The sequence below is a fragment of the Pinus tabuliformis genome, chromosome 1_1 (genome assembly GCF_031772625.1).
Source record: "Pinus tabuliformis cultivar Carrire ecotype Pingquan chromosome 1_1, CPIR1, whole genome shotgun sequence".
Taxonomy (NCBI): Eukaryota; Viridiplantae; Streptophyta; class Pinopsida; order Pinales; family Pinaceae; genus Pinus; species Pinus tabuliformis.
The window spans coordinates 51,403,791-51,428,303 of record NC_142297.1 but is presented as its reverse complement, the minus strand read 5'-3'; the positions used below and the strand labels follow the sequence as shown (position 1 = coordinate 51,428,303).

Genomic DNA, 24,513 nt, shown 5'->3' with positions numbered 1-24,513 from the left:
ATAAGCCTCTCAAGGGGTCGAATAATGAATAGTGCATGTCGTTGGGCCTTGGAGAAGGCCTAATGGAGTCCATATGTGCCATAATGTGTGGTTGAACTCCCAAAAGATGTGGACAAGGGGTTGGCCCCTTGTAATAACTTGTGGTGCTCCAAATGACATGTGGGGGTACACAAGTGTCTTCATGGGTCTCCAAACAAATCGAAGATGCATTTAGATCTCCTCCAAGGGCTAGGATGATGGTGTAGGTGATGCCACATCATCGTGCAAGTCCTGGATCATCTGTCAAGTGTATGGTGCAACTTTGGGGCCAGTTGGGCATGATGGATCAGGTGCATCTTCCTCGTCCAATAAGTGAACCACGAGCAATCTCTGAATGGCTGTGGGGATCCATGGAGTGTTGTTTGCTGTTGTGGAGGCCCATGGTTCTCTACACACACCCTACATGTGCCAATGTAGCCCTCTGGGGTCAAGACCCCGTATAAGGAGACCATGTGAAAATTCCTAAACCTGGAATCCCTACTACAACAAACTGATGTTACTTCTCCTACTTGTTAATCCATACAAGTTATTTACTATGTTCTTCAGTAAATATCGAAGTAAATACAACTGCAACATTCACTATTTAAAATAATATGGCGAAACAAGATATTGAACAGGAAAAATATACAAGACAGTAACACAGTTATCTTTGGACAAATGTCCTCGGAAAAATACAGTAGTAAATATGAGTACAATTCGTTGGAAGCCCAACCGACTATCCGATATAGAGAGAAATTGGACAAAACAATTAGTGAGATGATCTCACTCTGTCACTGGAAGAATCTGACCCTGATCTCGCTGGAAGGAGGCTCTGCGCAGATCTGCATCAGCCTCTGTGCAGATCTGTGTCAACCCTATGCAGTCTCTGTGTCACCTTAGCTGGGGACTGCGCTGCTCTTCCTTCGGATCCTCTGCTACCCAGAAACTTCGATTTCCAGCGTCAGCCTCTGCGCAGATCTGTGTCAACCCTACGCAGTCTCTGTGTCACCTTAGCTGGGGACTGCGCTGCTCTTCCTCCGGATCCTCTGCTACCCAGAAACTTCGATTTCCAGCCTCTCGGTCTCACACCCCGGCTCCCGGCTTCTGAAACTTGATTTCCTCAGTAGGAATTCGATCTTCCTCTAGGCTCTACGCTGCCACTGCGTCAGCTCTGCGTGGGCCAATGCCAACCTCTCTTTGGACTTTGCTCTGCCCTCTCTGCCTTGTACTCTTCAGCCTAGGAAAACTTCCTTCTTCCAGATACTATCTCTGCCCCTCGCTACAAAAGATCACTATCGAAAATCTCTTCGGCAGCTGCTCTGCGTCAGAAAATCGAACTTCTGATCTGTGTGTGTATGTGTTTTCCAAGTGCCCATCAAGCCTTCTCTTATAATCCTCTCGTTGATTAATCAACGACCTAGATTAGATTCTAATCAATGGCTAGGATCATATTGATTTGATCTCCGCCTTCTTCCAAAAGTTTCACCCAAAGTTTATATTAATACCCTTTAATTATTTTAATTTCCTAAGTTTAGACTTAGGGTCCTATTACAAATAATTAATTATTTTAAGAAAATTGTCTTCGGGTGGAATTTCCCAAAACGATTTCTGGGTATTGGAGAATGCATGTGTCTAATCCTTCCTGCAAAATTTGAGATTTAGAGCACATCCAATGCTACCAGAAATCAACACTCCCTCTTATCGAGGAATGTGCTCTAGCAATGCAACCTGCTGAAGCATCACTCTGTTCTGTAACATCTCCTTCTGCGCTGTTGATGTCTGACATCTTGTCCACCAAATACTACGCAAATCCTGCATCTATACTGTTGCTGACCCTACCACTATCAACACTGCATCTGTACTACAACTCCCTCTTAATTCTGCATCTGTGCTGCTGTTAGCATTGCCACTACCAACTACATCTGCACTGCAACCTTCTCCAACTGTTGCTGCTACTGCATCAGCAACAGAAAAGCATCCCAAATTACTGAACTGGTGTATAGTATGATGCATCTCGCTACTGGAGTTTGACTGCTCCTAGTCTCTGCACTGACCCTCTAAAGCTTCTGCGTTGCTGCTTGACCTCTGCTCTGTGCCATCTACACTGTTGCCAACTCTACTCTGCGCTGCCCAATCTCTGGGGCTACTAGCCACTGCAATTGTCACTCTGACACTCCTCTGCACCAACTGGCACTGATCCATCCTGCTACTACTGATCTGGGCTCCTGTAGCAAGGAGTTGATCCATGAGGTGGGCTCCTCAAGGATCCTGCCCATTTGTAGTTTTTTCGAACTACAACTCTAAATCAGCCCACCTCCCTCTTGGAGGTATCTCGGCTGTCATGGCAATCTCATCCTCCTTGATCTTCGCAACTGCAACCTTCGAATCATGCTTTTCATCTTTGTGCTTCTTCTTGAGAGGACACTGTGTTGCGTAGTGATTGAGTTCAGCACACTTGAAGCATTTGTTCTTCGAAATGTACTTCTTCCACATCCGTTGCTCTTGCACCGGTTTTCCCGCATTAGGTTTTTATGGGGACATTTGTCCAAAAATAACTTTCATTGTGTTGTATCTTTTCTTGTTCAGTTTCTTGTTTCAACATATTAATTTTAAATAGTGAATGTTGCAATTGTATTTACTTTGATATTTACCGTAGAACACAGTAAATAACTTGTATGGTTTAACAAGTAGAAGAAGTAATATCAGTTGCTGTAGTAGGGATTTTGGGTTTAAGAATTTTCACATGGTATCAAAGCAATAGGTAAGGCAAGAAGAACAGAGTCGGAAGACCCAACACTGAAGGAAGAAGGGAATTCGAAATTCCTGCAGAGGTAGCAATTCGAATCCTCAGAGGGTTTGCGCAGTTCAGGTCGGAGGGCTAGATTTTCAAGGGAAATCTCTCTTTGAGTGAGTCGACAGAGAGGTAAGATTGCCAGATCGAGATTTGTCAGTAGCAGAGGGAGCAGCGCAGCAGAAGCTTCAACAAAGAGGTTTTTCTGGTGGGACGCAGTTTCCTGCAGGGAGTTGCTAGGGCAGGATAACATTAGAGATCGTTAGAAAAATAATACAACGACGGAAACTCAAGATGTCTCCGAATTATCTTCCAGATTAGAAGAAGAATTCGCATTCTTAGTGTTGATTTTAGGTAGCATCAGATGTGCTCTAGCCATGAAATATGGTGGAGAGGCTAAGGCACACGAGATCTCCAAGACCTAGAAATCGTTTGGAGAAATTCCACCTGGATGAAGAGATATTAAAATAATTAATATTTTTAATGGGTTCCTAAGTCTAAACTTAGGAAAATAAAAATATTAATGTGTATTAATATAAAATGGGTGAGAAAGTTCTAAGTGACGAGAATCAAGCCAGTTTTAATCTTAGCCGTTGATTAGGGACTTAATCTCGGTCGTTGAATCGTCAACAAGAAAAGTATAAGAGGAGGCTTGAGGGTCAGTTGGAGATACACCAAGAGAGATCAATTAGTTCGATTTTCTGGGGCGAGGTTTGCTGAGGAAATCGAGCAAGTGATCAGTTGCAGTGAGGGGCAGTTCAACAAGAGGCTGAAGAATACATAGCAGAGAGGCAGCGAAGTGTCGGGAGAGACAGCGCAGGCCTAGGAGGGCTGACGCAGAGGCCGTAGGAGCTAGCACAGAGGATGCAGAGGGCCATAGAGGCTGACGCAGAAGTCGTAGAGGGCTTCAGAGGCAGCGCTGGGAGATTCTGTGGGGCAGACTGGGAGCAGATCAACTGACGCAGAGCCGAGAGAGGGTGACATAGTTCCAGAGTAGTGCTTGGAGCAGCTTTCGCTGTCCAGCACAAGGAACAACCAGAGTCACTGTGGGATTGATCATCCGGTTGCTGATTTGCTGGAATATCTGTCTCCGGATAGAGGTACTACTGCTGAGGACATTCTCTGTTGGGTGAGCCATTTCTGGCACCCTAGTTGTATTCAAAAATCTGCTTAATAATAAAACCCTCATATATGCTGCACCGGTTTTCCTGAATTGGGTTTTTCCGGGGACGATTGTCCAAAAATAAGGGTATTTCTTGTGTTATTGTTTCTGTTTACTTCAGTGCATGATCTGTATATGTGTGAAGGCTACATTTATGTTTACTTCGATGTTTATGCAATTAAATAACTTGTTAATGTAAAGAACAAGTAGGAGATAGTAAACCAGAAATTGCAGTAGGGGTTTCTGATGTGTTAGATTCAGGAATTTTCACATGGTATCAGAGCGATTGCAGATCAGAGGAGACTGAAGACACCAGCCGAGAAAATCTGAGAATTTGCAGCAGAGAAGCAATTGTCCTGAGAGACAACGCTGTTCTAGAGCTAGAGACGCAGAAGGAGGAGTGATGCAGTGCAAAGAAGGTGACGCAGAGGCTCACGCAGTGCCTGCGTCAGCACTTTGAGCCAGGTGAAGGTGACGCAGTAGTTGGGAGGAGCCCACGCAGTAGTTGCGTTAGCTATCCAGGCCAACGCAGAGGCAGAGGGGGGCATATCAGGCCTACGCAGTGCCAAGTCATCTTTCTTAGCCAGGAAGGATTGATGTAGTGGCCAGAAGGAGTTGATCTAGCTCTCAATGTGATTGCGTAGAGCTAGAAGGGCTCAGATTCTTTAGTTTACGGGGCTAAGGGAGTTGTGCAGATTTTGATTTGAGAAGCTGGTGGGACGCTGTTTCTGTCGGTGCAGAACAATGTTTAAGGAGACTGAACCAAGGTAGAGGGAAACACTACCTCGACAGATTTCTAGCCAAGAAATCTAGATCCGGGTTGCAGCGGCAAAGGAGGATTGGAGAGGAGTGATTTGACAGTTGGCTGGAGGATTTCCGAGAGGGAAATCAGGACTGAGAGGGAGTCTATAAGAGGAGCAGAGATGGTAGTGAATGGATTGAGGGATCAGGACAGATTGGACGGAGCTTCCAATTTTGTCATTTGGAAGGCTAGGATCCTGGCAATCCTGGATAAACATCGCATCAAGGACTATGCCTTGAGAACAATAGTTGTCCCAGTTGACCTTGATGCAAATGAGAAGTATGAGGAGGCCTAGGTAAAGGCGAAATGCATGATTCTAGACGGGGTCAAGGATCATGTCATACCACATATTGCTGAGTAGACGCTGACCACCTTATACCAGGGCTCTTCCGTGCAACGGAAGATGTTATTGGAAAATCAGCTGAGGTCATATCAGATGCAGAAATGAGAGGAGATAGATCTGTTCCTTCTCAGGTTGCAAGGAATTCGCGACCAACTTACTTCCGTGGGGTCTACACTAGATCCAGAGTTCATGGTCAGGACCAGTGTTGTTAAAATCGCGATTTTTTCACCTTTCCGCATAAAACGCGATTTTTATCCCAAAAAATCGCCGGATTTTTTTTATAGCGATTTTTTCCGAAAAAATCGCGATTTTTTTCGAAAAAATCGCCGAGGGCGCGGGCAGCGGGCTTTTAATAGGGAAAAATGATTTTTTTTTATGTCATTTGACTGTCGCCGCGCGGAGGAGGAGGAGAAGAGCTGAAGGAGAAGAGCTGAAGGGTTTGGGTCGACTTTGGGAGCGAATCCAAGTGTTTTTAGGAGAAATCCAAGACAAGATCACCAATTTGTCCATAAAAACGGTATGTAGATTAATTTTTTTTTGTTTTGCTTCTTTAAAAACTTTGTTTTTCATTGTTTTTAAAGAATTTTTTGTAATTTTTCATTGATTTGGGATGGGTAATTTGTTATGACTATGAGAACCAATTTTTTATTTTTATTTTTTCATTTTTTTTAAACATTGTTTATGTTTTTTGAATTTTCATTGTTTTTTGGCATTTGCCATTGGCATTTGGTTGGGTAACTTGGGTTTGGAAATTGGGATTTTGGAAATAATTAACTTGTAATTTTGTAAATGCTAAATTGTAATTTGTATTATGTAATCCTAAATTCCTATTTCCTAATCCTTATTTTTCCATAGGTTTGCAAATTCAAAATTCAAAAACAAACATGCCAAGGAAATTGGATCCTTTCTGGGAATATGGTGAACCTAAAGCTCCGAATGATAGACAAAACTTGTTTTGCAAGTTGTGTGGAAAGGAGATAAGCGGGGGGGTGTACAGGTTGAAGTTCCACCTTGCACAAATCCCTGGACGTGATGTGGGGCCCTGTATAAATACAAATCCTGAAATTATCCAAAGAGCCATGAGAGCATTGGGAGAATTAGAGCACACTAGAGAGGCCAAAGAAGAACTCAAAAGGCAACTAAAAAGGTCAGCTGAAGGAAGTGGGCCAAGTGGCACTGGTTCTACTGCAACGTCAGTCAATCCGGTAGCTGCATCATCATTTTTTGTTCCTCGAACCACACCTGGTTCACAACCAACTATCGGTTCAATGCTAAAAAGAACTGAAAAAGAACAAGCTGATAGGTTGATGGCAAAATTTCTCCTCTGGAGTGATATTCCTTTCAGCATTGTAAGGAATAATTCATTTTTCCAACCTGCTGTTGATGCTATTGCCAGTGTTGGCCCGGGGTACAAAATCCCTTCTCTTCATGATTTCAGAGGCCAGATTCTTCAAGAGGAAAAGCGTGACTGCACCCAAAGATTGGAGGATTTTAGGGCATCATGGGCACAAACAGGATGCACTGTTATGTCAGATGGTTGGATTGGCCAAAAGGGGAGAACCCTTATAAACTTCTTGGTTATTTGTCCCAAGGGGACTATGTTTATCAAATCTATTGATGCAACTCATCAAATCAAAGATGCAAGAACTTTATGTGATTTGCTGGATGTGTTTATTTTGGAGGTGGGTGCAGAAAATGTTGTCCAAGTCATAACGGACAATGCTGCAAATTATGTTGCTGCTGGTAGAATGCTTATGGACAGGCATCCTACTTTATTTTGGACACCTTGTGCTGCCCATTGTATTGATTTGATGTTAGAGGACATAGGGAAAATTCCCTTTGTCAAAGATATTGTTGACTCATCAAAAAGCATCACAAAATTTATTTACAATCACACATCTGTGCTTAGCTTGATGAGAAAATGCACCAACAACAAAGAGTTGGTGCGCCCCGCCATTACACGGTTTGCGACGAGTTTCATATCTCTTCAATCCCTCTTGAATTCTATGTGGGATTTGAAGAGAATGTTTCTTTCAGAGGAGTGGCGTGCTTCGTCAATGAGCCGCAAACTAGAAGGAGAGGCCGTGTGCAGACTAGTTTCATACCAGGAAGACTTCTGGGCGGGAGTGCAGGAGGTGTGCGCTGTTACTGAACCTTTGGTAAAGGTTCTTCGGTTGGTTGATGGTGAGAAGCCCACAATGGGCTATTTGTATGAAGCCATGGACAGGGCCAAAGAAGCCATTCGGTCCTACTATGATGATAAGGGAGATGATGGGTTTCAGAGACAACTCCTTCTATGGGCAGTGATTGATGAGCGATGGAACAACACACTCCATCATCCCATTCATGCTGCTGGGCTTTTCCTGAACCCTGCATTTTCTTATGCATGTGGGTTTGATTTTGATGCTGAGGTCGTGGAAGGATTATTAACCTGTGTCCAGAAGATGGTGAGATCTCCAGAACAACGTATAGAGATCTGTAGACAAATTGAGACATATAAGATGTCAGGTGGCACATTTGGCTTTGAGATGGCTGTCACTGATAGGACGATTACAATGCCAGGTATTTTTTAGTTTGTACTTTGTAACTTTGTTTCAAATTTCATTGTCTCTTCAAATTCCATTTTTTTCTTATGTTTATTTAAAATTTTATTTGTAATTTTGTTGTAGACGCATGGTGGAAGATGTATGGTGGTAGAGTACCCCTTTTGCAAAAGCTTGCCGTACGCATCCTCAGCCAAACATGCAGCTCCTCAGGATGTGAGCGCAATTGGAGTGTATTTGAAAAAATACACAACAAGAAGCGCAATAGGTTACAACTTAAACATTTAAAATATTGCAAATTTCCAAATAAATTTTTGAATTCATTAAAGTTTTAAACAATAATTTTTTTATAATATTAATTATTAATTATTATTTCATGAACTTTGTACAGGTTGGAGTCCCATAGACTTAATGACATGGTCTATGTCTACTACAATCTTCGATTGTGGGTGAGGCAACTAGAGAGGACACCTGATACGGAAGCCATCTCATTGGATGGGATTGACACCACTGCTGAATGGAGGGTTGAGACCGAGAGGCCTCTCATGGATCCCACTGATGATTGGTTAGTGCAGGATGAGGGGGAGGAGGAGCAGGAGGAGCAGGAGCAGGAGCAGGTGGAGGAGGAGGAGCAGGAGGAGGAGGTGACACCGCCTACCCGGGCTACCACTACCACCAGTAGAGGACGTGGTCTCCGTCTACCTCAGCCTCCTGTAGCTGCTACTACTAGTTCTTCAGCTTCTAGAGCACGTCAGACTCCACTACCATTTCCACCACCACAGGCACCAGCTTCTACATCTAGAGGGAAAGAGAAAGTTGTGCCATTTTCTCGCAAGAGGGGCAGAGGAAATCAATAGGATTAGACTTTCATTTTATTGTATATGACATTATGACATGATGAGATACATTATCATATTTTTTGTTGATATTTTGAGGCTGAGTTGGGACTCAGGACTTACTATTCAGGACATGATTCAATGTTATGTGTGATTTTAGCGCTAGAAATGATATTAAACATCTTATATATTAGTTTTTTTATCATATTTATGTGTCAATGTATTTATTTTATGTTGTAATGGTTTAGATATTAAAAAAATTGAAAAAAAATGAAAAAAATGAATATTTTTGTGCCAAACGCATTTTTCCCGCTTTTTTCCCACTTTTGCCGATTTTTTCCGCTTTATTCCCGGCGCCGATTTAATCCCGATCGCGCTTTTAACAACATTGGTCAGGACTGCTCTGAATGCAGTCTCTAAGGAGAGACGTTTGTTCAAAGCAGTTAGGGTAGAGCGACTCTCCCTAGTTGGGAGGAGATGTGGGCAACTCTTCGATAGGAAGAGCTCAGGAGATTGACCAAGGCGGGGAGTAGCGGTAAGGGAGTTCGAATCAAGAAAGAAGAGGAGGAGGATGTAGCTCTAGCATCTGCGGGACAACAGTGGGTTCAGAAGAGGAAGAAGAAAGATATCTCCAAGGTCAAGTGCTTCAACTGTGGGGAGTTGGGACATTATGCATCTCAATGCCCCAGGAAGAAAGGCAAGGGAGAAGCTTCCGATTCAAAGGCTGCTCCAGCAAAGGTGGAGAAGGATGTCGAGACTGATGACGATTGTGCCATGAGTGCTCATGCGCCTCTAGAGAAGAGGTGGGGAGACATAGAGTTGTAGTCAAGAGGACTACATGTAGGGGCAGGATCCTTGAGGTGCCCAAACTCTTGGATCACATCCGGCTACGGGAGCCCTTAATGACAGTAGCATGATGACAGGTGTCGGGTGGAGAAAGGTGTGATGGAGCGGCAAGGCAATGTTAGAGTGCAGAAGTCTGTACCAGCGCAGTGGAGGTTGCAGCAGTGCAAGAGGCACAAAAGAGGTTGCAGCAACACAGTGGCAGCAGAGGGAGCACAGGATAGTAGCAGAGGTAGCTTCAGCATCACGAGGCTTCCAGATTGACCAGGATGTCAATGTTTGGGTGAAGTCAGTTACTTCTCAGTAACTGAGTTGCAGTACATCAATTAGTAGTGGCAGTGATATGGGTAGCATGATGTAGCATTTTGAGAGGGAGCTGCAGTGCAGACGTAGCAGTGGCAGTGGCAGTGTCATGGGCAGCAGTACAGGAAGCAGCAGTGCTGTGGATGTGGGGCAGCAGGCCAAGCATCAACAAAGAGGACCGATGCGGAGGATCAATGTGATGCTTCTATGGTGAAGCATTGCTAGCACATTCCTCGCGAAGAGGGAGTGTTGATTTTAGGTAGCATCGGATGTGCTCTGGCCATGAAATTTGGTGGAGAGGCTAAGGCACATGAGATCTCCAAGACCCATAAATCGTTTGGAGAAATTCCATCTAGATGAAGAGATATTAAAATAATTAATATTTTAAATGGGTTCGTAAGTCTAAACTCAGGAAAATAAAAATATTAATGTGTATTAATATAAAACGGGTCAGCAAGTTCTAAGTGACGAGGATCAAGCGAGTTCTAATCTTAGCCGTTGATTAGGGACTTAATCTCGGCTGTTGAATCGTCAACAAGAAAAGTAAAAGAGGAGACTTGAGGGTTAGTTGGAGATACACTAAGAGAGATCAGTCAGTTTGATTTTATGGGGCGAGGTTTGCTGAGGAAATCGAGCAAGTGATCAGTTGCAGTGAGGGGCAGTTTAGCAAGAGGCTGAAGAATACATAGCAGAGAGGCAGCGAAGTGCCGAGAGAGACAATGCAGGCCTAGGAGGGCTGATGCAAAGGCCATAGGAGCCAGCACAGAGGATGCAAAGGGCGTAGAGGCTGACACAGAAGCTGTAGAGGCTGACGCAAAGGACGAAGAGGCTGATGCAGAAGTCGGAAAGGCTGACACAAAAGTCGTAGAGGGCTTCAGAGGTAGCGCTGGGAGATTTTTTGGGGTAGACTGGGCGCAGATCAGCTGACACAGAGCTGAGAGAGGGTGACGTAGTGCCTTAAGGGTGATGCAGTTCCAGAGTAGTGCTTGGAGCAGCTTTTGCTGTCCAGCACAAGGAACAACCTGAGTCACTGTCGGATTGATCATCCAGTTGCTGATTTACCGGAATACCTGTCTCCGGATAGACGTACTACCGTCGAGGACATTCGCTGTTGGGTGAGCCATTTCTGGCACCCTAGTTGTATTAAAAAATTTGCTTAATAATAAAACCCTTATATATGCTGCACCGGTTTTCTCGAATTGGGTTTTTCGGGGGACGATTGTCCAAAAATAACGATGTCCCTTGTGTTATTGTTTCTGTTTACTTCAGTGCATGATCTGTATATCTGTGAAGGCTGAATTTTTGTTTACTTCGATGTATATGCAATTAAATAACTTGTTAATGTAAAGAACAAGTAGGAGATAGTAAACCAGAATTTGCAGTAGGGGTTTTTGATGTATTAGATTTAGGAATTTTCACACTTAGCAAGTTCAGCGTTGGCAGATGTTTGGTACATTGATAGCGGGGTTTCAGCCCATATGACTGGAGTGTGAGAATATTTCTCGAGCTATCAAGAAGAACGAATGGACTTCCAAATTACTATGGAAACAAAACAAAGTGTACTCCAGTAGGGAGAGGCACCATAGCATTTCAGATGGAAGCAGGAATCGGCATCCGAGCCACCAATGTTCTACATGTGCTCGGGTTAGGAATGAATCTGATTTCGGTGTCCCAGTTATAGGACAAGCGATACGATGTATAATTCATTGGAAAGAAAGTATATGTCAAACATCCAAGATGGAGCACTGAGGATGCTCAAAGAGACTATTACAGGAGTTCTAGTCCTTAGTACTGAGCATGATGATTTATACAGAGGATGCATATTAGGGAAGTACGCTAAAGCAACTTTTTCCATAAGCAACAATAGAGCATAATGTGTATTGGGATTGATACACTCAGATATCTGTGGTCCAATGTCAATAAGAGCTCTTAGTGGTGGCGAATACTTCTTCACCTTTATTGATGACCACTTTAGAAAACCCTGGATCTATTTCTTAAAGACCAAGGATGGGGTCTTTGATTGATTCAAAGAGTTTAAGGCTCTTGTTGAAAACATGACAAGGAAAATGATAAAGGTATTGTGTTCAGATAATGGTGGAGAATATACAGAGAAAGACTTCACAGATTTCTGCACAAAGGAGGGCATCAAAAGAGAATGGACAACTCTATATAATCCGGAGCAGAATGGAGTAGCAGAGTGGAAAAATAGAACTATTGTTGGGGCAGCAAAAGCTATGTTGTATGATTAGGACTTGCCTAGATTCTTATGGGCATATATATCCAGAATAGAACTCCTCACAGAGCATTGGGGAAGAGAATGCTCGAAGGTGTTTTCACCGGGAAGAAGTCGAAAGTAAGTCATCTCAAGATATTTGGAACCGTGGCATATTGTCACATTCTAGACAAAAAGCGTAGTAAACTGGATCAAACTGTAGAAAAGGGGTACCTCGTAAGATATAGCAAGACCTCAAAGGCATACAGAATCTACATTCCTAGCAACAGGAAGATTGTAGTGAGACGAGATGCAAAGTTCATGGAGGATAGAGCCTTCAGGAAATCTTGAGAGATGCCAGCAGAAGGTCAGTCAGTAGATGTTTCATTAGTCCAGCAACAGTAGGGGTAGCAAGGAGGACAAGCAGGAGGACAGACACCTGGATCGAGTACAATGACCAGTACCAACATTTCCTCAGAAGAAGGAAATCCAGATAGTTCTCAGCAGATGGAATGACAGGACCAGGAGGAGGAGTTGATTGAGCCTCCCACCACCAGTGGTAGAACCAATAGGGAAGTATGACAGACGCTGAGGGACGCAGAGGAGTTTGTTGGAGCTCCTAGAACCGAGAAGAGGCAGCGTAGACAGCCTGACAGATACCAAGCCTTGGTAGCACAGGTTGAAGAACCCTCTAGCTTTCAGGAAGTCGTTCAACACCAAGTGTGGGTGGATGCCATGGTAGAAGAGTATAGTTCTATCATGACGAATGATGTTTGGGAAGTAGTACCTAGACTAGAGGATAAATCAGTTGTAGGATCAAGGTGGATCTACAAGATCAAGTATGCTGCAGATGGCAGTATAGAGAAGTACAAGGCTAGGTTCGTGGCAAAAGGGTACGCACAGAAAGAAGGAATAGACTATGAAGAGACCTTCGCCCTAGTAGCCCGATATACCTCTATCAGATTCGTTATATCCCTAGCAGCTCAAATGGGATGGGAGATTCACCAGATGGATGTCAAGACAACATTTCTGAACGAGGTGATAGAAGAAGAGGTGTATATAGAACAACTTGAAGGCTTTGAAATGCATGAAAAGAGAACTCGTGTGCAGATTAAAGAAAGCCCTGTATGGGCTCAAGTAGCCACTGAGAGCCTGGTATGGTCGGATTGATAGTTACTTGCAGCAGTTGGGATTCTTCAAGAGTGATACTGATCCCATTCTCTACTATTTAATGATAGAGAATGAGCCACTTATTCTGGTATTATATGTGGATGACTTGTTTTTAACAAGGTCATCTAGGCTCATACAAGACTGCAAGAAGAATCTTGAAGTAGAATTCGAGATGAAGGATATGGGGTTGATGCATTATTTTGTAGGGTTGGAAGTTTGGCAGAGGAATGGGGAGATCTTCCTTGGGCAAGGAAGATATGCTACAGAAGTTTTGAAGAGATTCAGAATGCAGGATTGTCGGTCCATGGCTACTCCCATGATCACCAACTGAAAGAAAATAGATGCATCAAGAGACAAGGAGGTGGACCCCACTTTGTACAGACAACTCATTGGGTCGCTCATGTATCTGGTCAATGCTAGGCTAGACATTTGTTACGCTTTCAACACCCTTAGTCAGTTCATGATGGAATTGAAAAGGTTGCATTGGGCAACAACGAGGGACATTCCAAGGTATGTGCGTGGAATATTCGGATATGGGTTGAAATACTCCCGAGGGGATGACGTCAGATTGAATGGATTCATAGGTGCAGATTGGGCAGGTAGTTCAGTAGACCGGAAAAGTAACTCTAGGTATTGCTTCAGTGTTGGATCAGGAATGATCTCTTGGTGCAGCAGGAGGCAGAGGTTGGTAGCTCTGAGCTCAACAGAAGCTGAAGATATGGCAGCCAACACAACCATATGCGAAGCTATATGGCTTAGAAAACTGCTTGTGAGTTTATTAAGAAAGAGGATGGAAGCGACCATGATTTACTGCGATAATTAGGGTTATACCAAACTCTCTGAGAATCCAGTATTTCATGATCGATCGAAACACATTGATATCAGATGTCACTTTATCAGAGACTATGCTTAGCGTGGGGTAGTACAACTACAGTATGTACCCATAGGAGATCAGATAGAAGACATACTCACAAAGGCTCTAGGAAGAGCTAAGTTCATTCAGTTCAGAGAGCAGATAGGTATGGTAGAGAATACATTTCAGTAAACAGGTAATTTCTTAGTTATAGTGGTAGGGAATGAGAGAGAGTTGGAGTACAGATGCAGTGTTGGCAGTGACAAGGTCAGCAATAGTACAGATGCAACATTTGCGCAGTAGTTGATGGGCAGTGATGTCAGACATCAGCAGCACAGAGGGAGATGTTACAGAACAGGGTGATGCTTCGACAGGTCGCATTGCTAGAGCACATTCCTCGCTAAGAGGGAGTGTTGATTTCTGGTAGCATCGGATGTGCTCTAAGTCTCAAATTTTGTAGGGAGGCTTAGACATATGTATTCCACAATACCTAGAAATCGTTTTGGGAAATTCCACCCGGAGACAGTTTTATTAAAATAATTAATTATTTTTAATGGGACCCTAAGTCTAAACTTAGGAAATTAAAATAATTAATGGGTATTAATCTAAACTATGGGTGTAACTTCTAGAAGAAGACGAAGATCAAGTCCAAATGATCTGAGCCATTGATTAGAATCTAATCTGGGCCGTTGGTTCTCAACTGGAAGATTATAAGAAGGACATCGAGGGGCATTTGGAAACACACCAGAGGCAGATACTCAGTTACCTGAGTAAGTTCGATTTTCTCACTGGTCGAAGTTTGGCAAGAGAAAATCGAATCAGAGGGAGAGTTGCAGGTGAGAAGGAGAGAGAGAGGGTATCAACATCAGTCTGAAGGTTAGGAGCAGAAGACGCAGAGCAGAAGGAGGACAACGCAGAGGCTGTGACACAGAGGACAACACAGAGGCAGTGTGACGCTGGGATAGTGTAGTTCTCACGCAGGGGTTGACGCAGTGAGACGCAGAGGGGGCAACAGGTCCTCTCTTGGATCAAAAACTCGTCGAGAAGTGTCTGTAAAAATTCTCATAGAGAATCCTCTTCTATTCTGCTGGTTGTATCTTGTACATGAGATTTTTGCTGAAGAATAATAAAGAAACCCTCATCTGCTACACCAGTTTTCCCGCATTGGGTTTTTCCAGGGACATTTGTCCAAAAATAACTGTGTCATTGTGTTGTATTTTTTCTTGTTTAGTTTCTTGTTTCGACATATTAATTTTAAATAGTGAATGTTGCAGTTGTATTTACTTTTATATTTACTGTAGAACAAAGTAAATAACTTGTATGGTTTAACAAGTAGAAGAAGTAATATCATTTGTAGCAGTAGGGATTCCGGGTTTAGGAATTATCACAGTAGATCTACCCCTCTGCTGCTGCTTAGCTAGTGAGAATTCAGACTCCTTGGCTGGATGTCCTCTGAGGAAGAATTCCCTCTACCGTGTCTCTCTCTTCCCTCTGACGAATTTCTGCCCAGCAACTGCCTGTAGAAAACTACGTCCCACTAGAAACCTCCTTTTTGCTGAAGCTTCTGCGCTACTCCCTCTGACACTGGCAAACTTCGATTTGAAAGTCTTACCTCTCTATTGGGTCACTCAGAGAGAGCCCTTCCTCGAAAATTTTGCCCTCCTGGCCTTGTCTGTGCAGACCCTTTGGGGATTCGAATTGCTGCCTCTGTAGGAATTTCGAATTCCCTTCTTCCTTTAGCGCCGGGTCTTCCGGCTCTGCTCTTCTTGCTTCACTTGTAGTGCTGATACCATGTGAAAATTCCTAAACTCGGAATCCCTACTACAACAAACTGATGTTACTTCTCCTACTTGTTAATCCATACAAGTTATTTACTGTGTTTTATGGTAAATAACGAAGTAAATACAACTGCAGCATTCACTATTTAAAATAATATTCCAAAACAATAAACTGAATAGGAAAAAGATACAACACAATGGCAGTTATTTTTGGACAAATGTCCCCGGAAAAACCCATTGCGGGAAAACCGGTGCAACAACTCTAAGGTTTTTTTATTATTATGTTGCAGTACATCTGAGCACAATTCGTTGGAAGCCCAATCGGCTATCCGATATAAAAAGAAATTGGACAAATCAATTAGTGAGATGATCTCACCCTGTCATTGGAAGAATTTGGCCCTGATCTCGTTGGAAGGAGGCTCTGCATCCCTTTTGCGTCAGCCTTTGCGTAGATCTGCGTCAACCCTACGTAGTCTCTACGTCACCTCGGCATGGGACTGCGCTGCTCTTCCTCTCGATCCTCTGCTGCCTAGAAACTTCGATTTCCAGCCTCCCGGTCTCACACCCTAGCTTCCGGCTTCTGAAACTCGATTTCATCAACAGGAATTCGATCTTCCTCTAGGCTCTGTGCTACCACTGCGTCAACTCTACGTGGGCCAACGTTAGCCTCTCTCTGGACGTTGTTCTGCCCTCTCTGCCTTGTACTCTCCGGCCTAGAAAAACTTCCCTCTTCCGGATACTATCTCTGCCCCTCACTACAAAAGATCACTATCGAAAATCTCTCCGACAGTTGCTCTGCTTCAGAAAATTGAACTTCTGATCTGTGTGTGTGTGTTTTCCAAGTGCCCATTAAGCCCTCTCTTATAATCCTCTCATTGATCAATCAACGACCTAGATTAGATTCTAATCAATGGCTAGGATCATATTGACTTGATCTCCGCCTTCTTCTAGAAGTTTCACCCACAGTTTATATTAATACCCTTGAATTATTTTAATTTCCTAAGTTTAGACTTAGGGTCCTGTTGTTGCACAGATTGTCATGACAACGCTTAGACCGGGGGCTGTCAACCTGATCCCTGATCTCTCCGTTTAAGCCTGTCTCCCGCGGCTAAGGGGGGTAGACCCTATGAGATGATGAAGACCAATTGTGAATCAGTTGGTTTGGGAGACACGAAAGGAAACCAGCACTAAATAGATTTTACTGAATTAACAGACCAGTGCCTTATGGAGTTAATGTTTAAACGATTAATTATCAGATGCTGTAGAAATATGAACTCATTAAGAGCAATCATTTATCATCAAAGCCTGAGTGAATATTAACTTTTATCAAATGCGAGAAAATGCTTAACGGCTTAATGATACTCCAGCAATTTAAAATTTCGAAAGATAAAGTGCTTTGAACAATAAAATATTAACCAGAGATCACATTCATGCAGTTAATCCTCAGATGAACATTGAATCATATTAAACACTAATTCCCACGTCAAAAATTTTTTAGCCTCAGCATAAAAGATGAAACCTAAGAAATTCCAGAGCTAAGACTGAAATTTTCAATTTTTTTTTTTTTCAAAATATTTTTTAATTTTTAAATATTTTTATTTTTTATTTTCTAAGAATAAAAACAAACTAAAAAAACTTAATAAAAATAAAACTTAAAATTATTCTAAACTAAACTAAATAAAACCTAAAATTATTAAAATCTACACTAAATCTAAAGTCTAATAAAAGGAGCCTTTTTTTTTTATAAAGATTAAAAAATAAATAAATTAAATACTAACCCTTCCATCCTAAAAATCTAGACTAAACTTAAATCTAAAATTAAAATAACTTAAACACTATACAAAATCTAATCAAAGATAAAAATGAATATCGATTTTTAATTTTTTTTATTTAAGTTAAATCCTAAAAAAGTAAAAAATGATAATTTAAATCTAATGTTATACCTATCAAAAACTAGAAGCGTAATGAAGTGAGACTGGCCTGCGTAAAGAAAATAAACGCGTTCCTGTTTGTCGGCGGAATACTTCGACGGCTGACAGAGAGAAATTTTGAGTGTTTGTAGGTGGAGAAGGGCGTAGCTGCGATGATGGAAACGCTGACAAAGCCACGGATTGAGACGCAGCTTTGGAGAAACTTCAACGGCAGGGTTGATGGACCAAGGTCGATCTTGTAAATTTTTGCAGTCGTGCTGATCGAACTTGAACAAGATTATGTCAGGGCGTTCTCTTAGACCAAAACGATGAGTGCTCCAGTTTCATAACAAGATTTTTTTTTGTTTTTTTTAATTTGATAGAGCAAGAAAAGGATCCCTCAATCACGTAGAGCCAGTTGAACTGGAAATGACCTGCTCCTGCGATTAACGTTTTATTTCACTGCATTTTCCCTTGCTTTGTGCGCAGATGTGGCGTAATTGATGAGCAGAGGGGATCGATAGATGGTCGTAGCAGGTTCTGACGACAACATAAGCAAGTATACAGCAGTGAGGGGACGTGAGGGACGCGTGAACTTGAATGAAAACGCAGGCAGCTATGCAACGTTTTGGGGGGGCAATGACAGGCTGGGGCAGCGAGGGGCCACGACAACTTCAATGGAGATAATATGCGGTGAAAGGCGGAGAAGAATGAGGGACGATAAAACTCAATCCACGTAGCACGCAGGGATTATGGCAGCCACTGTAAAATGACACTTCGACGGTTTTGGCAGCCAGGAGTTTTAAAATTTTAAATCAACTGCTCTAGAAACCCTGAAATATTTCTAAAAAAAAAGCACCTGTAACCTACAAATGGAAAACAAAAAACCCGAAGATATATGCAAAGATTAAAAGTAAATCCCTACAAAACTGGTCCAAAATTGCAAAATTTACAGCTCTAGGACAGCCAGATTTGTCAATAATCACAGTAATATTATCAAAATTTAATTTAAATGTAAAATGCTTCAGAAAACCCTGCATGCATTAAATAAAAATATTTCGAATGATAAGCCAGGGATCAAGAACTGGCTGGGCTCTTTCAGAAAACACAACCCGGGAGTTGGCTGGTTCAGCCGAGAACTTCCCCTAATGCCCGATAATCTGAAAAAAAAAGGATTTCCTGCACAGCTTAAAATCAACCATCAACATAGAAGGAGAAAACAATAGTGAAACCCCGATCAAATGGAGATACCTGCCACTATATTTCAGAATCTAAACTATCATTCAAACCCCAAAGATCAGACAAGATACCCGTGCCTAGATCAATCTTCATTAAGCTATCATTAATGGCTGAAAATAAAATTATGCAGAAAAAATAGAACAATCTTACAACATTTTCAGAAGAGTAACACCAGCAAGATTTTTGACCCCAAATTCTTTCTTTATTAGCAACATAAAAGTTTACAAGAGAGCTTCTTCAGCACAAGACTCCAAGATCCAATCTCACTCTCAAATGACCCTTAGCACCCTATTTAAAGGAAAAATTCCCAACAGCTAGTTCGAGTGATCCATGTCAAAATGATCTCGACCGCCGATGAGGATCAAGACATCTTTTAATCTCATCTGTCGAATTTTTTTTAATGCATTAAAAATTGAAATTCTGCATTTATTTACTCAAAAATATTATTATTTTATTATTTTTAGGTTTTTACTTTATTTTATTATTATTATATTTTATTTATTTATTTAATTTATTTTATAAATTTTATTATTTTTAATTTTTTTAATTTTTAAAATTTAAAATTTATTTTTTAAATGGATCCTCGAACTTAGCCTTTGGAAATATCACCTAGGACCTAGGACTTAGGACTTATGAGGGGATTAAAACATTTTCTAACCCTCAAGACACTTTACATCATGACTTTTACAACTTTACATCTCAAGGGAGAGAACCCATTTGACATAGACCCTCATAAACCATTCAGTTCTGCGACACAACTATAATCTAGCAGATTAACACACTAGGATTCTCCTAAGATTCTAATGGCAAAATCCATTCCGGCTTTGGGGTTATGCTGAAGGAAAACTCTGCCGATCATGGATCGGTGAGACGAAAAACCTTCCGGAACGTAGATTATCACTTAGAAAATTAGGTCCACCTAGGCAATTTACATACATGACTCATATCTGCTAAGATTATTTACAATTTATACATGCAGACTGGGTTTACAACATAAATTGATCAAGCTGTCGATGACTGTAGAATGGCACAGACATGTCGATCAAGCGCTACCCTTTTTGCAAAGAAAAGGGGGTGTACTGCTATGGGTAGTTGACCGGTAGTGGTCAACATCTGGCTCTACTTGGGGACACGTTGCTGCATTGTAGGAACGTGAGAATCCAGAATCTGCACCCATGCAACACACAACAAAACATAAGTAGCGTCCATCCAAAAATCATCATATAACATTAAGCACAGGAAAGATATAAGCTCTTCATTTATTAACTAATCTAGAAAAGCAAATCTAATCCTAAAACAGAAATGAAAGTGCTGAAATGACAAGGAGTAGGGTTAGAAATACAATACAAAGGATGCCCCATGGCATCAGATGTGTTCAATATAGTGTATACTGAGCATTTGCCTGCTTTCAGGCAAATCTGTCGGCTGCTTGTCGGATGTGCCATGTCCAATTCTACATATGGTAGGACTTTTTCCTATTCGAAAATCAAGCTGCTCGCGGCCGTCTGATGCATCAAATCTTCTTCTCATTTTCTTCCTTTTGCGCTTTTTCTTTGTGGCAGGCTGTATTAATGACGACGTGGAACTTTCTATTTCATAGCTCTTAGATGAAGTATGTAAGATATGTGTGACATGTCTTTCCTCTTCTTGCATCTGATCTTTATCGTTTTTAATTTTATCTGGATCACCTTCAATTGACCACCTTTTAATCGAACCAATGACCTCCTCATAGTAATATGGAGCTTGTTGCAGCGGATGGGAAGGCTCTTGATCTAGTGATTTTTCCTGGTTTCCTTCATCTTCCGACTGCTGTTGAAATTTCTGAAACTGTATTTTAATGGCGTCTATCTGACTAGAGTGTTCAACCCTTATAGCACTGATTTCCCTGGCATGGTCTTCTTCCATGGTCATCAAGCAATGCTGCATAGAGTTTATCTCTTTCTTATGATTTGCTTGCATGGTCGTCATATTTTCCTCTAAGCCTGACATCTTGCTTTGCATAAAACTAATTTCTGTGTCATGATTAATCTTCATGGCTTCAATTTCCTTACTATGTTGATTTTGCATGATCTCCATCTCCCTATTACGCTTTTCCAGGTGAGTGCATAAAGTTCTCACATCATTGGCGTAATTAGTTTGATTTATCTCCATATTTCTTACCAGTAACAATAGATCTTGTATAATTTGCTTATGATCTTCCTTTTTATTGTCAACACTACTATGATTTGCAATGGTACAAGTGGATGGCACCTTCTGATATGAAGAATTGTCTTGGACAGCTGGACCTTTTACAAGATTACTTTCATTTTGTTGCACAATTTTAGGGGCACAAGGCGAGCTATCTGGATCACCATATCTATCTTTAAAAGCATCGACAATGTCTTGCAAAGAAATGAAGGAATCTTCAGGACAACTATTAAACCAGTTCAAAGCATCACCCTTTAAAGAATGGACAAATAGACGCATCTTGACATCTTCATGATTATATTGAGGAAGTCTACAATATATGATCATTACACAAGTAAACCTGTTTAAATGCTGTCTAACAGCGACCGAATCACCACCTGAGAACTTAAATAATTTAGAAATGGCCTCTTTCGGAAAATCATGGAGATTATCAGTAAAATGACATGGTTTAAATGAATAATCCATGATGAATAATAAGGGATCAAATGGATGATAGAAAGAGATTTCTGCTCAAGAAAATTAAGAGATGAAAGAAGTGGAGTCGCCACTTGAACAATGAATCTAATTCTAGGATCCAAAAATCAACCAACAAGCAGATATGAGAGAGGCTTCTTGTCTGGGAAATGAAAAGAAATGGAGTCGCCACCCAAACAAGAAACGAACTGAAGAGTAGTTGCTGATATGACGAAAGATAAGGTGATGAAAGAGATCCAAATGATGCCAAAAAATGTTGAATCTGCCAGCTCAAACGCGAGATGAGAAAGAATGATGAGAAATGAGAATATGAATGTCGTTGAAACACCAGGGACAGAAAAACTCTTTCCCCGGCAACGACGCCAAAAAATGTTGTCGCACAGATTGTCACGACAACGCTTAGACCGGGGGCTGTCACCCTGATCCCCGATCTCTCCGTTTAAGCCTGTCTCCCGCGGCTAAGGGGGGTAGACCCTATGAGATGATGAAGACCAACTGTGAATCAGTTGGTTTGGGAGACACGAAAGGAAACCAGCACTAAATAGATTTTACTGAATTAATAGACCAGTGCCTTGTGGAGTTAATGTTTAAACGATTAATTATCAGATGCTGCAGAAATATGAACTCATTAAGAGCAATCATTTATCATCAAAGCCTGAGCGAAGATTAACTTTTATCAAATGCGAGAAAATGCTTAACGGCTTAATGATACTCCAACAATTTAAAATTTCGAAAGATAAAGTGCTTTGAACAATCACGTAAAATATTAACCAGAGATCACATTCATGCAGTTAATCCTCAGATGAACATTGAATCATATTAAACACTAATTCCCACGTCAAAAATTTTTTAGCCTCAGCATAAAAGATGAAACCTAAGAAATTCCAGAGCCAAGACTGAAATTTTCATATATATATATTTTTTTTTTCAAAATATTTTTTAATTTTTTAATTTTTAAATATTTTTATTTTTTATTTTCTAAGAATAAAACAAACTAAAAAAACTTAATAAAAATAAAACTTAAAATTATTCTAAACTAAACTAAATAAAACCTAAAATTATTAAAATCTACACTAAATCTAAAGTCTAATAAAAGGAGCCTTTTTTTTATTTATAAAGATTCAAAAAAAAAAAAAATTAAATACTAACCCTTCAATCCTAAAAATCTAGACTAAACTTAAATCTAAAATTAAAATAACTTAAACACTATACAAAATCTAATCAAAGATAAAAATGAAAATCGATTTTTAATTTTTTTTATTTAAGTTAAACCCTAAAAAAGTAAAAAATGATAATTTAAATCTAATGTTATACCTAGCAAAAACTAGATTAACATTACCGTCAGCGTAATGAAGTGAGACTGGCCTGCGTAAAGAAAATAAACGCGTTCCTGTTTGTCGGTGGAATACTTCGACGGCGGAATACTTCGACGGCGGACAGAGAGAAATTTTGAGTGTTTGCAGGTGGAGAAGGGCGTAGCTGCGATGATGGAAACGCTGACAAAGCCACGGATTGGGACGCAGCTTTGGAGAAACTTCAACGGCAGGGTTGATGGACCAAGGTCGATCTTGTAAATTTTTGCAGTCGTGCTGATCGAACTTGAACAAGATTATGTCAGGGCATTCTCTTAGACCAAAACGATGAGGGCTCCAGCTTCATAACAGGAATTTTGATTTGACAGAGCAAGAAACGGATCCCTCAATCACGTAGAGCCAGTTGAACTGGAAATGACCTGCTCCTGCGATTAACGTTTTATTTCACTGCATTTTCCCTTGCTTTGTGCACAGATGTGGCGTAATTGATGAGCAGAGGGGATCGATAGATGGTCGTAGCAGGTTCTGACGGCAGCATAAGCAAGTATACAGCAGTGAGGGGACGTGAGGGACGTGTGAACTTGAATGAAAACGCAGGCAACTATGCAACGTTTTGGGGGGGCAATGACAGGCTGGGGCAGCGAGGGGCCACGACAACTTCAATGGAGATAATATGCGGTGAAAGGCGGAGAAGAATGAGGGATGATAAAACTCAATCCACGTAGCACGCAGGGATTATGGCAGCTACTGTAAAATGACACCTCGACGGTTTTGGCAGCCAAGAGTTTTAAAATTTTAAATCAACTGCTCCAGAAACCCTGAAATATTTCTCAAAAAAAAATGCACCTGTAACCTACAAATGGAAAACAAAAACCCGGAAGATATATGCAAAGATTAAAAGTAAAACCCTACAAAACTGGTCCAAAATTGCAAAATTTACAGCTCTAGGACAGCCAGATTTGTCAATAATCACAGTAATATTATCAGAATTTAATTTAAATGTAAAATGCTTTAGAAAACACTGCATGCATTAAATAAAAATATTTCGAATGATAAGCCCGGGATCAAGAACTGGCTGGGATCTTTCAGAAAACACAACCCGGGAGTTGGCTGGTTCAGCCGAGAACTTCCCCTAACACCCAGTAATCTGAAAAAAAAGGATTTCCTGCACAGCTTAAAATCAACCATCAACATAGAAGGAGAAAACAATAGTGAAACTCCGATCAAATGGAGATACCTGCCACTATATTTCAAAATCTAAACTATCATTCAAACCCCAAAGATCAGACAAGATACCTGTGCCTAGATCAATCTTCATTAAGCTATCATTAATGGCTGAAAATAAAATTATGCAGAAAAAATAGAACAATCTTACAGCATTTTCAGAAGAGTAACACCAGCAAGATTTTTAACCCCAAAGTCTTTCTTTATTAGCACCAGAAAAGTTTACAAGAGAGCTTCTTCAGCACAAGACTCCAAGATCCAATCTCATCTCAAATGACCCCTAGCACCCTATTTAAAGGAAAAATTCCCAACAGCTAGTTCGAGTGATCCATGTCAAAATGATCTCGACCGCCGATGAGGATCAAGACATCTCTTAATCTCATCCGTCGAATTTTTTAATGCATTAAAAATTGAAATTCTGCATTTATTTACTCAAAAATATTATTATTTTATTATTTTTAGGTTTTTACTTTATTTTATTATTATTATTTTTTATTTATTTTATTATTTTT

The 24,513-nt window shown here is 41.0% G+C and overlaps 1 protein-coding gene across 3 annotated transcripts in view; it reads left to right on the top strand.

Moving 5' to 3' along the window:
- Nucleotides 1-24,513, top strand: part of QC (glutaminyl cyclase) — a 414,279-nt gene that overhangs the window by 2,879 nt on the left and 386,887 nt on the right. The gene's annotated exons all lie outside the window — the stretch shown is intronic.